General features: G+C 42.9%; 1 protein-coding gene across 2 annotated transcripts in view; it reads left to right on the top strand.

Moving 5' to 3' along the window:
- The first annotated feature begins 4,329 nt into the window (after nt 1-4,329).
- The window catches only part of TULP4 (TUB like protein 4), a 161,947-nt gene continuing 157,551 nt past the window's right edge, over nt 4,330-8,725 (top strand). Inside the window, exon 1 of one of the 2 annotated variants that reach the window (XM_075035904.1) lies at nt 4,330-4,398. The gene's annotated coding sequence lies outside the window, so the exon portion shown is untranslated. Of the gene's footprint in view, nt 4,399-4,466; nt 4,547-8,725 lie in introns of those variants that run through there. The other variant, XM_075035905.1, reaches the window with a different exon arrangement.

Raw genomic sequence — 8,725 nt, 5'->3', positions numbered from 1 at the left:
AGCCAGCAAGAAAAACAGCGAGTCACAGTCTGATGGAGGCAGCTCATGTAGGTGATCAAAGCAACGAGAGGTATGAGCAGGATTTCCCTTTACATCTCTGTTGTAGACTGAAATGGAATAAAATAATTTTTTCTGTTGGTAGTTTAAATAGCATTTAAATTATGTACTTTTTAGAAAGTCAGGGCAAACTTTCAATGCAAAGACCTCAGTCCTGCAAATACTTAGGCATATTAGTTTGTTGAACTCAAAGATATTGAAAAGTTTTTATAACAATCAAGCTTGAGTATGGATTTAACCGCATGCCAATGTTGAACTCAATTTGCTTACCTGCTAATGATTACACCTGAAAGAGGCAAGAACTTTTTTTTTTTTTTTTTTTTTTTTTTTTTTAGAAATAGGCCACTTTTCCCTTGGGTAACTCAAGAACTCATTTTTGTTTTTCTTTTTTCCTGCCTTAGTTATCTGGACATAGTAGATCTGCATTTTTAAATTAAACTGTCTTTAGGATGAGATTAATTATGAAGAGCTACATCCCCCAAAATACTTAAAAAACAACCAAACAAAAGCTCTGAGTTAAACTAAGGGATTCAAAAGGATCTTAACAATAATGGTTACATTTGACCTTTCAGGTGTGCTTTCCCTTTCTCATGGAGCATATGGAACACTTCTAGGAAGTGATTGCAACATTAAAAAAACAACCACCCTTGACTTTACATATGAAGAATATATAGAGAACTATCAGGTCACCAGTTCTGGGAATATAATGCCTGCAGAAATCACAGTTTTGTTCTTTGTAGTGCTAATGTTGCTTGCATTTGGAAGGCAACCAAGTCCCGTGCTTTGTTTTCTGACCCAACGTACCCAAGTTGTATAAATGAGCACGAACAGAGTGAGCTTGTGAATGGGGAAGAAATCATTAAACATGAAATGACATGGAAAAATAAAAAGCATCTGCCATGAAAACATTTAATGTGGGAGAGTGTGAATATTCTACCTGGAAAGAAAAAAATTAGATGTTCTGGCTGGGGAGACTAAGTAAGGTGAGTTGAAGAAATTGTTTCCTTGTGTTTTCTTTTTGAAATAAAAAATTTTGACATTCAAAAAAGTTCACGTAGTTGCTCATAGACAAGTGGGATTTACCATCTGCCTTCATGAATGGTCATAGCTAGTTATTTTAAAGGTGTCTGAATTAAAAAAAAAAAAAGGAAAAAAAAAAAGGAGGTATTATAAGAAAATCTTCCTGAAAAAGAGGCCAGCCTTTGGTTTCTTAGAGGTTTGTGAATATGGGATTAATGGTTTATAGTAATGGACAGATATTGGAGTAGCTGTTTACTCTCACAGCTGGGTACATGTACAAGCATAGGCCTGGTCAAGACTGAAATGAACAGAGCTAAGTTCCTTCTGAAAAGGCAGATGTCTTACTGCCTTTGACCTTAAATTTACAATACTCCAATAGAAAAAATGAATTTACAAACTTTTCTGTACAGTTTCTTGAGTGATATTTTATTATCCAGTCAAGTTGGCTAGGTAACTAAGCTGTTCTTTAGATCTGTAATACCAGAAGTGAGTAGAAACACAGCTTTAAAAAAAAAGTGGGGGTTTTAGGCTTCAAAATAAAACTAACAATGTTGCATGATATGATGATTTTGATAACACAATTTTAGTTTAATGTCTCTATTCATTTGTACTGCTGAAGTTGCATTAAATGTTCCAGTTGGACTATTGAAATGTTTATGCTGTTAGCTCCATAATATGATGAACTGGTGCTTTAGGTCAAGCTTATTACACTGGAGGAAGGGATGGAGTAGACTAGTGGAGGAAAAGGTTGTCTCTCCCATTTGAGTTTTCTGGTTTGTACATATCTTTAAAAAATACTTTGGAGTGTGAATTAAGTGGGTGTTAAAATGCTTGATTATCCTAGAGATGTACCTTTAGTCACAGAAAAAGTAGAAAATAGTAGTTGCACAAACCTGATGCAATACAGTAGTGATATTTTCCTAAGTGTGATCTGCCTTTGCATTTATAGAGCAGCAGTGTCCTGTAGGCAAGTTAAAAGAGCATGTGCTACTGCTATAAATAATAGAGGTTTTGACTTCTGTTTTCACTTTGGAAGCTGAGGCCTTGTCTTAACTGCAAGGATACTCCTGGGTTCCAGTCACTCAGACTATGGACTTGATTTGAGATTGCTGTTGCTCCCCTTCTGCACATGGGTAAATGCTGTACTCCATCCCTGATGTAGAATCAGGTCTTGTTGATACACACACGCAGATGAAAAAGATGGGGAATTGCTCCTCTGTTGCAAGGTTTACACATAGCTTGAAGTATCTCATTCTGGTTCCTGGGACTCTTGTGCATCTGTGTGAATTTGTTTCCGGAAAATAAATATGTTGATAGAATGAGCTGCAGCAATGATAGGGTTCACCTTCCTATGTATTTTCCTTCAGTCCTCAACATGTAATGGTGTGCAGAATGGGTAAGACTCCTGCAAGATATCACTTAAAGCCATGATCATAGTTTGCAGTGGGTGGTGAAGAACTACCAGACATAGTTTTCTCTTGTGATTATGAACCCAGCTACAACTTCTAATATGGCTGAGAGAAGGGACTAGTAGGCAACACGTTTACACTGTAGTTAATGTGCCAGGGGTGAAGAGTACAGGATTACAAAGGGGGTTAAAGCTGCAGCAGTGTTTTGGAAACCTCTCTGATGTTTTTTGCTTTACTACCTAAACTTAAGTCTTAAGATAGCCTGTAAATTAGGAATTGAGCTAAGGTACTGATGGCTTAAGTTAAACACAAAAATTGAGGGAGGTAGTGGTTTTAAATGTTTTGGCTCCTCAAAATTTTCTGCTGAAGAAGTAACCCCAATATAATAAATGTAAGACTACCAATAAGGGTGGTGGTTGTTGTCTTTTGCAGATATCCGGGAGGTAATTCAGGGACCCTGGTCTTCACAGCTCACCAGTTGATAATAACTACTGTAATGTACCCAGGAATGGAGCCCTAACTCCTTGATAGCTTTTTATTGCCCTTTAACTATAGGACTGTAATTCTACCTTTAACAGACACCCAAGGGTTTTGCCTGTGTAGTGCAACTGAAAATATTAAAAAAAACCAAACCAAAACAACTTTTTTTCTAAATGACAATTATATTAACAGATTAAATCTATACCTAGCTCTAACATATTATCTCAGGCTTCAGTCTTCCAGGTTTTCACAGACCTAGCTGGTCCTCTGGCACAAAGTTTGGCCCCTTCTTGCTATAGGTTGTATGATAAAATCCTTACAGAGCTTTGGGGAACAGTGTGAAAAATATTTACCTTTTTAGTTTCTGAAACGGTCAGTACGTTTTGATTACTAAAGCCAGCAGGGGATTGGGCCTTTTCACTTCCTGCTCCCCACGTACTATTCTTTAGATGGCTTTTTTAGAGCCGATAGTTACAGTTTGTTCTGGTTTCCTTAAACTACTAAGCGCTTTCTACTTCTTGCGTCTAGGCATTTTGTTGCTCTTCTCTGAAGAAAGGGAACATGCACTGAATGTGATACCAGAATATAACTTCAGAGCTTGTTTGCAATACAAATCCCGTTTTACTGAGGCTCCCCCAGATCTTGTAGTGTTGATATCCCTGGATTGTATCCTGAATTGCCAAGTTTGAGGATAAAGGCGTTCTCTCCCATAAGACACCCCCTGGACCCGTTATTGTAAGCATTATTTGCTGGGAGCAATGGTTTCGCTTAGCATGGGGCACTAATCAACACAGTTAATTTTCACTCTCTGTGGCTTTTGGTTTAAGTCAAAACACAGGAACGTAGTGGTGCCAGCGCCTGTGATTTTTGCTGGGAGGAGGAGTGTGAGGTACGTGATGGGACTTGGTGTCCCGGCTATTGGCACCAACTTCTTTTCCTTCCTTCTGTGTTAGCCCCGAAGGTGGGAGGGAGACGTCAGCTCTGACTGCTTTGTTATCAAATAACCCTCACCCTCATACACAGCCTTGGCTTTCTGTGATGCGTCCTGTGCTTTTCTTTTTCAGAGGAAGGTAAGGGAGTTCAGGGGCTGAGGGGGGACAGGGACGTGCTGGCGGCAGCCTTGGCCCCCCCACGGCTCCCTCCCCTCGTCAAATGAGCTGTTATCACGTCGCGTTACAGTGTCGCGCCGTCATGGCGCTGGCCGGACCCCACGAACGGGCCGTGGCCTTGCAGGGGGCACCGGGGGGTGCCCACGGCTCCGCTGGCGGGGGCGGCTTGCAGCGGCCCGGCTCGGCCCGGCGGAGCGGCCCCGGCGGCGCCCGGCGCTGCGGGAGAGACGGCGGGGGCGGAGCCGGCCCGGGGAAGTGTGGTGGTCACGTGGCGGGGTCACGTGGCGGGGGAGTCGGGCCCAGCCGCCGCCGCTCCGGTAGCGGTGAGAGACGGAGCCGGGAGGGCGGGCAGGGAAAAGGGAGGGGGGGGCGGGGGGGGGAAGGGGAGGCGCGCGGGGCCGGGGCGGGCGCGGGGAGGGAGCCCGGGGGTGCGAGTGGCCGCCGCTCGCTCCGCCGCCGCGCCCCGCCGAGGTGAGTGCGGGGGGGCGATGCGCGGGGCAGGGCCGCAGGGCGGGGGCGCCGGCGGGGGCGGGATGGGCCGGGCGCTGCGCGGCTCCGGGGCTGGCTTCCTTTTGTCGCGGGGGGCACCTGCGTGCCGGCGGAGCCGTCCGTTTTTTGGGGTGGGGGGGTGCCGGGGCGCCGCCGGGACGCGCGCATCGGTTGCGTGGCGCGCGCCGCGTCCTTTCCGTGGCGGTTCCCCGGGCGGCGGGCGGGCACCGGCCGGGCTGAGCCTCTGCCGGGCGGCTGGCGCCGTTCCTGCCTCCCCGACCGCCTCAGGAGCGGGGACGGGGGAGCGGCGGGAGGCTGGCTGGGAACGCCGGTCCTTCCCTCATACCTGCGGCTCCGAGAGCCGGGCGGTGAGGTGGGGTGGGGGTGGGGGTCCCCGCCTTCCCCCGGAGGCCGCCGCCGCTCCGCCTGCCTGAGCGGCCGGGGTCCGGCAGCGGCCGGCGCTCCGGGAGCCCCCGGCGGCGGCGGCGGCGGAGCGGCGAGCGGTGGCGCTGGCTCCGGCATCACCTGTGACTCTCTGCCCGCTGCCTGTAGCGCGGCGATTTTTTTACGTGTTGGTTTTTTGGGGTTTTTTTTTTCCTTTTTCTTCCTTCTCTTTTTCTACATTGCCCCCGCGCCCCCGCCTTTCTCGGGGCGGGAGACGGTTCGGAAATTTGCCCTGCGGTGTGGTAAAATTCGCCTAGCGAGTGCAACTCCTTCACATTCTTTTGTGTTGTGTTTTCACATCATGCTTTTCAATAAATGTCTGCGTGCGAACATGTTCCGAGCGCCTTGGCTTCCTAAAGGTTTCCAAAAAAGTGCAGGAATCCTTTACTGATCCGCTGCTTATATTTGACTTAAACATTAAAACATACAATTCAGACAGCTGTATGGGGTCAGATCAAAGGTCCGTCTAGTTCAGATTCCAGTTTCTGCAAGCGGCACATAGCAGATGCTTAGGAAACACCGTAACAACAGGGTGAGTGTGCTGTGAAGCTTCGGGAAGCCAGCCAGGCCGCCAGCAATTTGAGGTTAAGGGACTTCCTGAGTCGAATGTGATGTTTTAGGATTCAAGAGCCCTTTTTTTCCCGTGACTTAGAAATACATGCTTTCAAAAAAGAACGATACAAAGGCCTCTTAATAGAAAAGTTTTTTCTTTGCCTTCTTTAAAAAAATATAATGGCACTCGTATTATTGTCGTACATAATTTCATTTTGCCAGGATGAAATTTGCCTGTCCAAGGCTTACTGATTCATGAGCAACTTACTGTGCTTTAAATAGGTAAGGGGTATTTGCAGTGGATGTTTTCTACGCATATGGGAGCTGTAAATAATGGAATTGTTTCTTAATGTCTCTTTTTTACAAATCATTTGCAAAATTTAAGTCTTAAAATAACTGTTTAATAAAATGCAGTACATAAAATAGCAAGTGTTTTACTGTAATACAGTCTTGACATCTTTGGAGATTATTATACGAATGTGAACCACTAACGTTTATTTGTATTTAAGCTTAAAGAGTTAACTTGTACAAAAAGAAGATGTTTAGTAATAGAACAGATTTCTCACTACATCAAGATTTCTGGTAAAATTATTTCAATAATACCATCATAGATTTTTCCATAATAGCAAAATCATGGTGATCCCTAGGGATGCTAGCTATCAACTTGATTGTGCAATTCTAATTCAAGAAATAGCTTCGTGCCAGGAGCTCCTAACCTGATTGCTCTTATAAGGAACATTTGCACGAGTGGGCCTCATTCTTCACAGGCAACGTGAATGTCAAGCGAAATAGAGCTATTTCAAAATCTGCAAATCCCCCCACGCCTCCAGTGGAATTTTATAAGAAGGTCATTATCAGTTTCTTGGGGGCTGAAAGGAGGTGGTGGGTTGGGGGTGTGTGTGTGTATATACATATATATTTATAAGATTAAAAATAGTGTAGAAAACTGACAACTATAACTGTTGTGAATGACTTTCATGAAAAGATGATTTTTCTTTTAGTACATCACATCACTGCTTCTAACAACAGACTGGAATTTGTTCTCACCTAGTCAACAGATGTTTATTCTAAAACCCTTTTCACTATTCTGTAAAAACCCTTTGAACTATACTGAGCTCATGATGGATATTTTCTTCAGTAAGTTGATGAATAGGTTTAGATGGTTCTAATGTAAACTTACACCAAGAAAGCTGTTGCAGTGCAACTTTCCTTAGCTCACTGAATCATTTTTATCACAAAAAATGATTGGTTCAGCTGAACTTTCAAATAAAGTTAGTTTTGTTTATAACTAGCCTTTAGAAAAAGTTGTACTTGTTTTATGTAATTGTGAAGCATACTTATAATACACAGCTTTTAGCAGTACTTTCCATTAGTAAGTCTCAAAGCACCTTGCAGAAGAATTCAGTGTAATTATTCTCTTCTTATCTAAGGGTAATTATTCTGATCTTATCTAGTGCTCATAAAGAGATCATTGTCTGCCTGCGATTGCTGTAAGAAACTATAAGAAGGTCTAACACTAAAATCAGGTTTTTAAATTTTTTTACAATAAAAAACCCACAAACTCACCTTTCTGTTTTGTACAATTTTCTGTTGTAGCATATATATTTCATTTAATGATGCCTGAGGTCATTTCATACTGTACCTTCCATTCCAAGGTTGGAAGCTAAGCCTGTGCTTGAAGTAGAACAGACTTCTCGGTGTCAGAAGAGACCTTGCTGAAGGCTTAACTAAATTTATTGATGAGTTAGAGAATGATTCAGGACAGTTTCTGTTAAGGTGATTGAAGTAGTAATGGTGCGTGTCTCTAGTTTAGTTACCATAGAGCTTGACTGCTAAGAAAGTTTGTACAGATGTCTCTTGATATCTGTCGGGGGGAAAGAAAACGTGTGTGTGTGTGCGCACGCACATGTGTATGAATGCGTTACATGGCCAGCATCCTCATATCTTCTTGGTTTTCTTTCATTTCCACCTTGCAAAGCTGGTACAAATGGTACGGGATCTCGCATTTCATTTTTTTGACTGGAACCACCAGTTCCAGTCACCTTCGGCATCCCATTTTTGTAATGCATCTGGTAGCAGAACAAAATTCTGATGCTAGAGCTGTGAAGTACACACCCTTAAATCGTTGTTTTCCAACTAGCTCTATCAGTTGGGGTGTGCAGGTGATTATCACTAATTATATTATTGGTGCATTTCAATAGTTTAGTTTAGGACTTGAGATCTACTGGGTTGATATTTTCCAAAATAGGGACAGAAAGCCATTTATTTGTTTTTTAATTCAAGACAATACTTTAAAGCATTGTCATTTAGGGATAAAATACACGTTAGGAAACGTATGAAAAATTTTATAATGGAAGGATTTTAATTTGGGAACTATATAGTATACTAAATAATATGGGAACTGTATTCCCAGATAGTGTAATGCTATCCAGAAACATGAGTTCCTGTAACATAGATCTAAGCTGTAAACCTTTTATTAAAGGGGACGAAGGCTTACCTACTGTAATGAAATGTTTGCCAGCAGTCTTACAGGTGTAGTCAGTGATTTCACTTGACACTCTCTGTAGAAGCAATGCCTCTTTGTTGGCAGGCTAGCATCTAGACTTCAGTTAGATCTGTGTGAATTCACATTATTTGGAAAAAGGAACCAAGAGGAAATGTTCCGAGAGGTCCAGTTTCAAGGAGTTTTTCTGCCAGTTTCTGTTTTCATTGTTTTTGTGTGACTCTTGTTTTGATTCATGCTTTTGTATTTGATCCATTATTTCTATGTTGTGTTATTTTTAACTAATGCCTTTGTTTACATAATTTTACAGTACTTAAAACTTCAGTATCTTTTAAATGGTCTCTAATAGTTTTCACTTTGTGCTTATACCCATGAAAGACCTTAATATTATTCTACTGCACATCATATCCTTGATAGCTATAATATATCAAAGCTGGGCTGGAGAACCTCCTAACTGGAAAGCTGGGCTGTTTGTGTAGCATGGAGGTCCTGATTCGTTTGTGATTGTTGCCTTCTGCATAGTTTCAGAGCTAGCAGACCCAGCTGGTAGTTGTACGCTGGGTTTGAATAGTCTCTGACATCCTTGCCTAGTGCGAAGTAGTCTTCGCAAAGCATGTACTTGAAGATTAACTTTCCCATTAGAATATAAAGATCTAGCATTT

Source organism: Buteo buteo, chromosome 9, assembly GCF_964188355.1.
Source record: "Buteo buteo chromosome 9, bButBut1.hap1.1, whole genome shotgun sequence".
NCBI classification, from domain to species: Eukaryota; Metazoa; Chordata; class Aves; order Accipitriformes; family Accipitridae; genus Buteo; species Buteo buteo.
The sequence above is the reverse complement of the archived record's forward strand: the minus strand, read 5'-3'. Positions and strand labels throughout refer to the sequence as shown.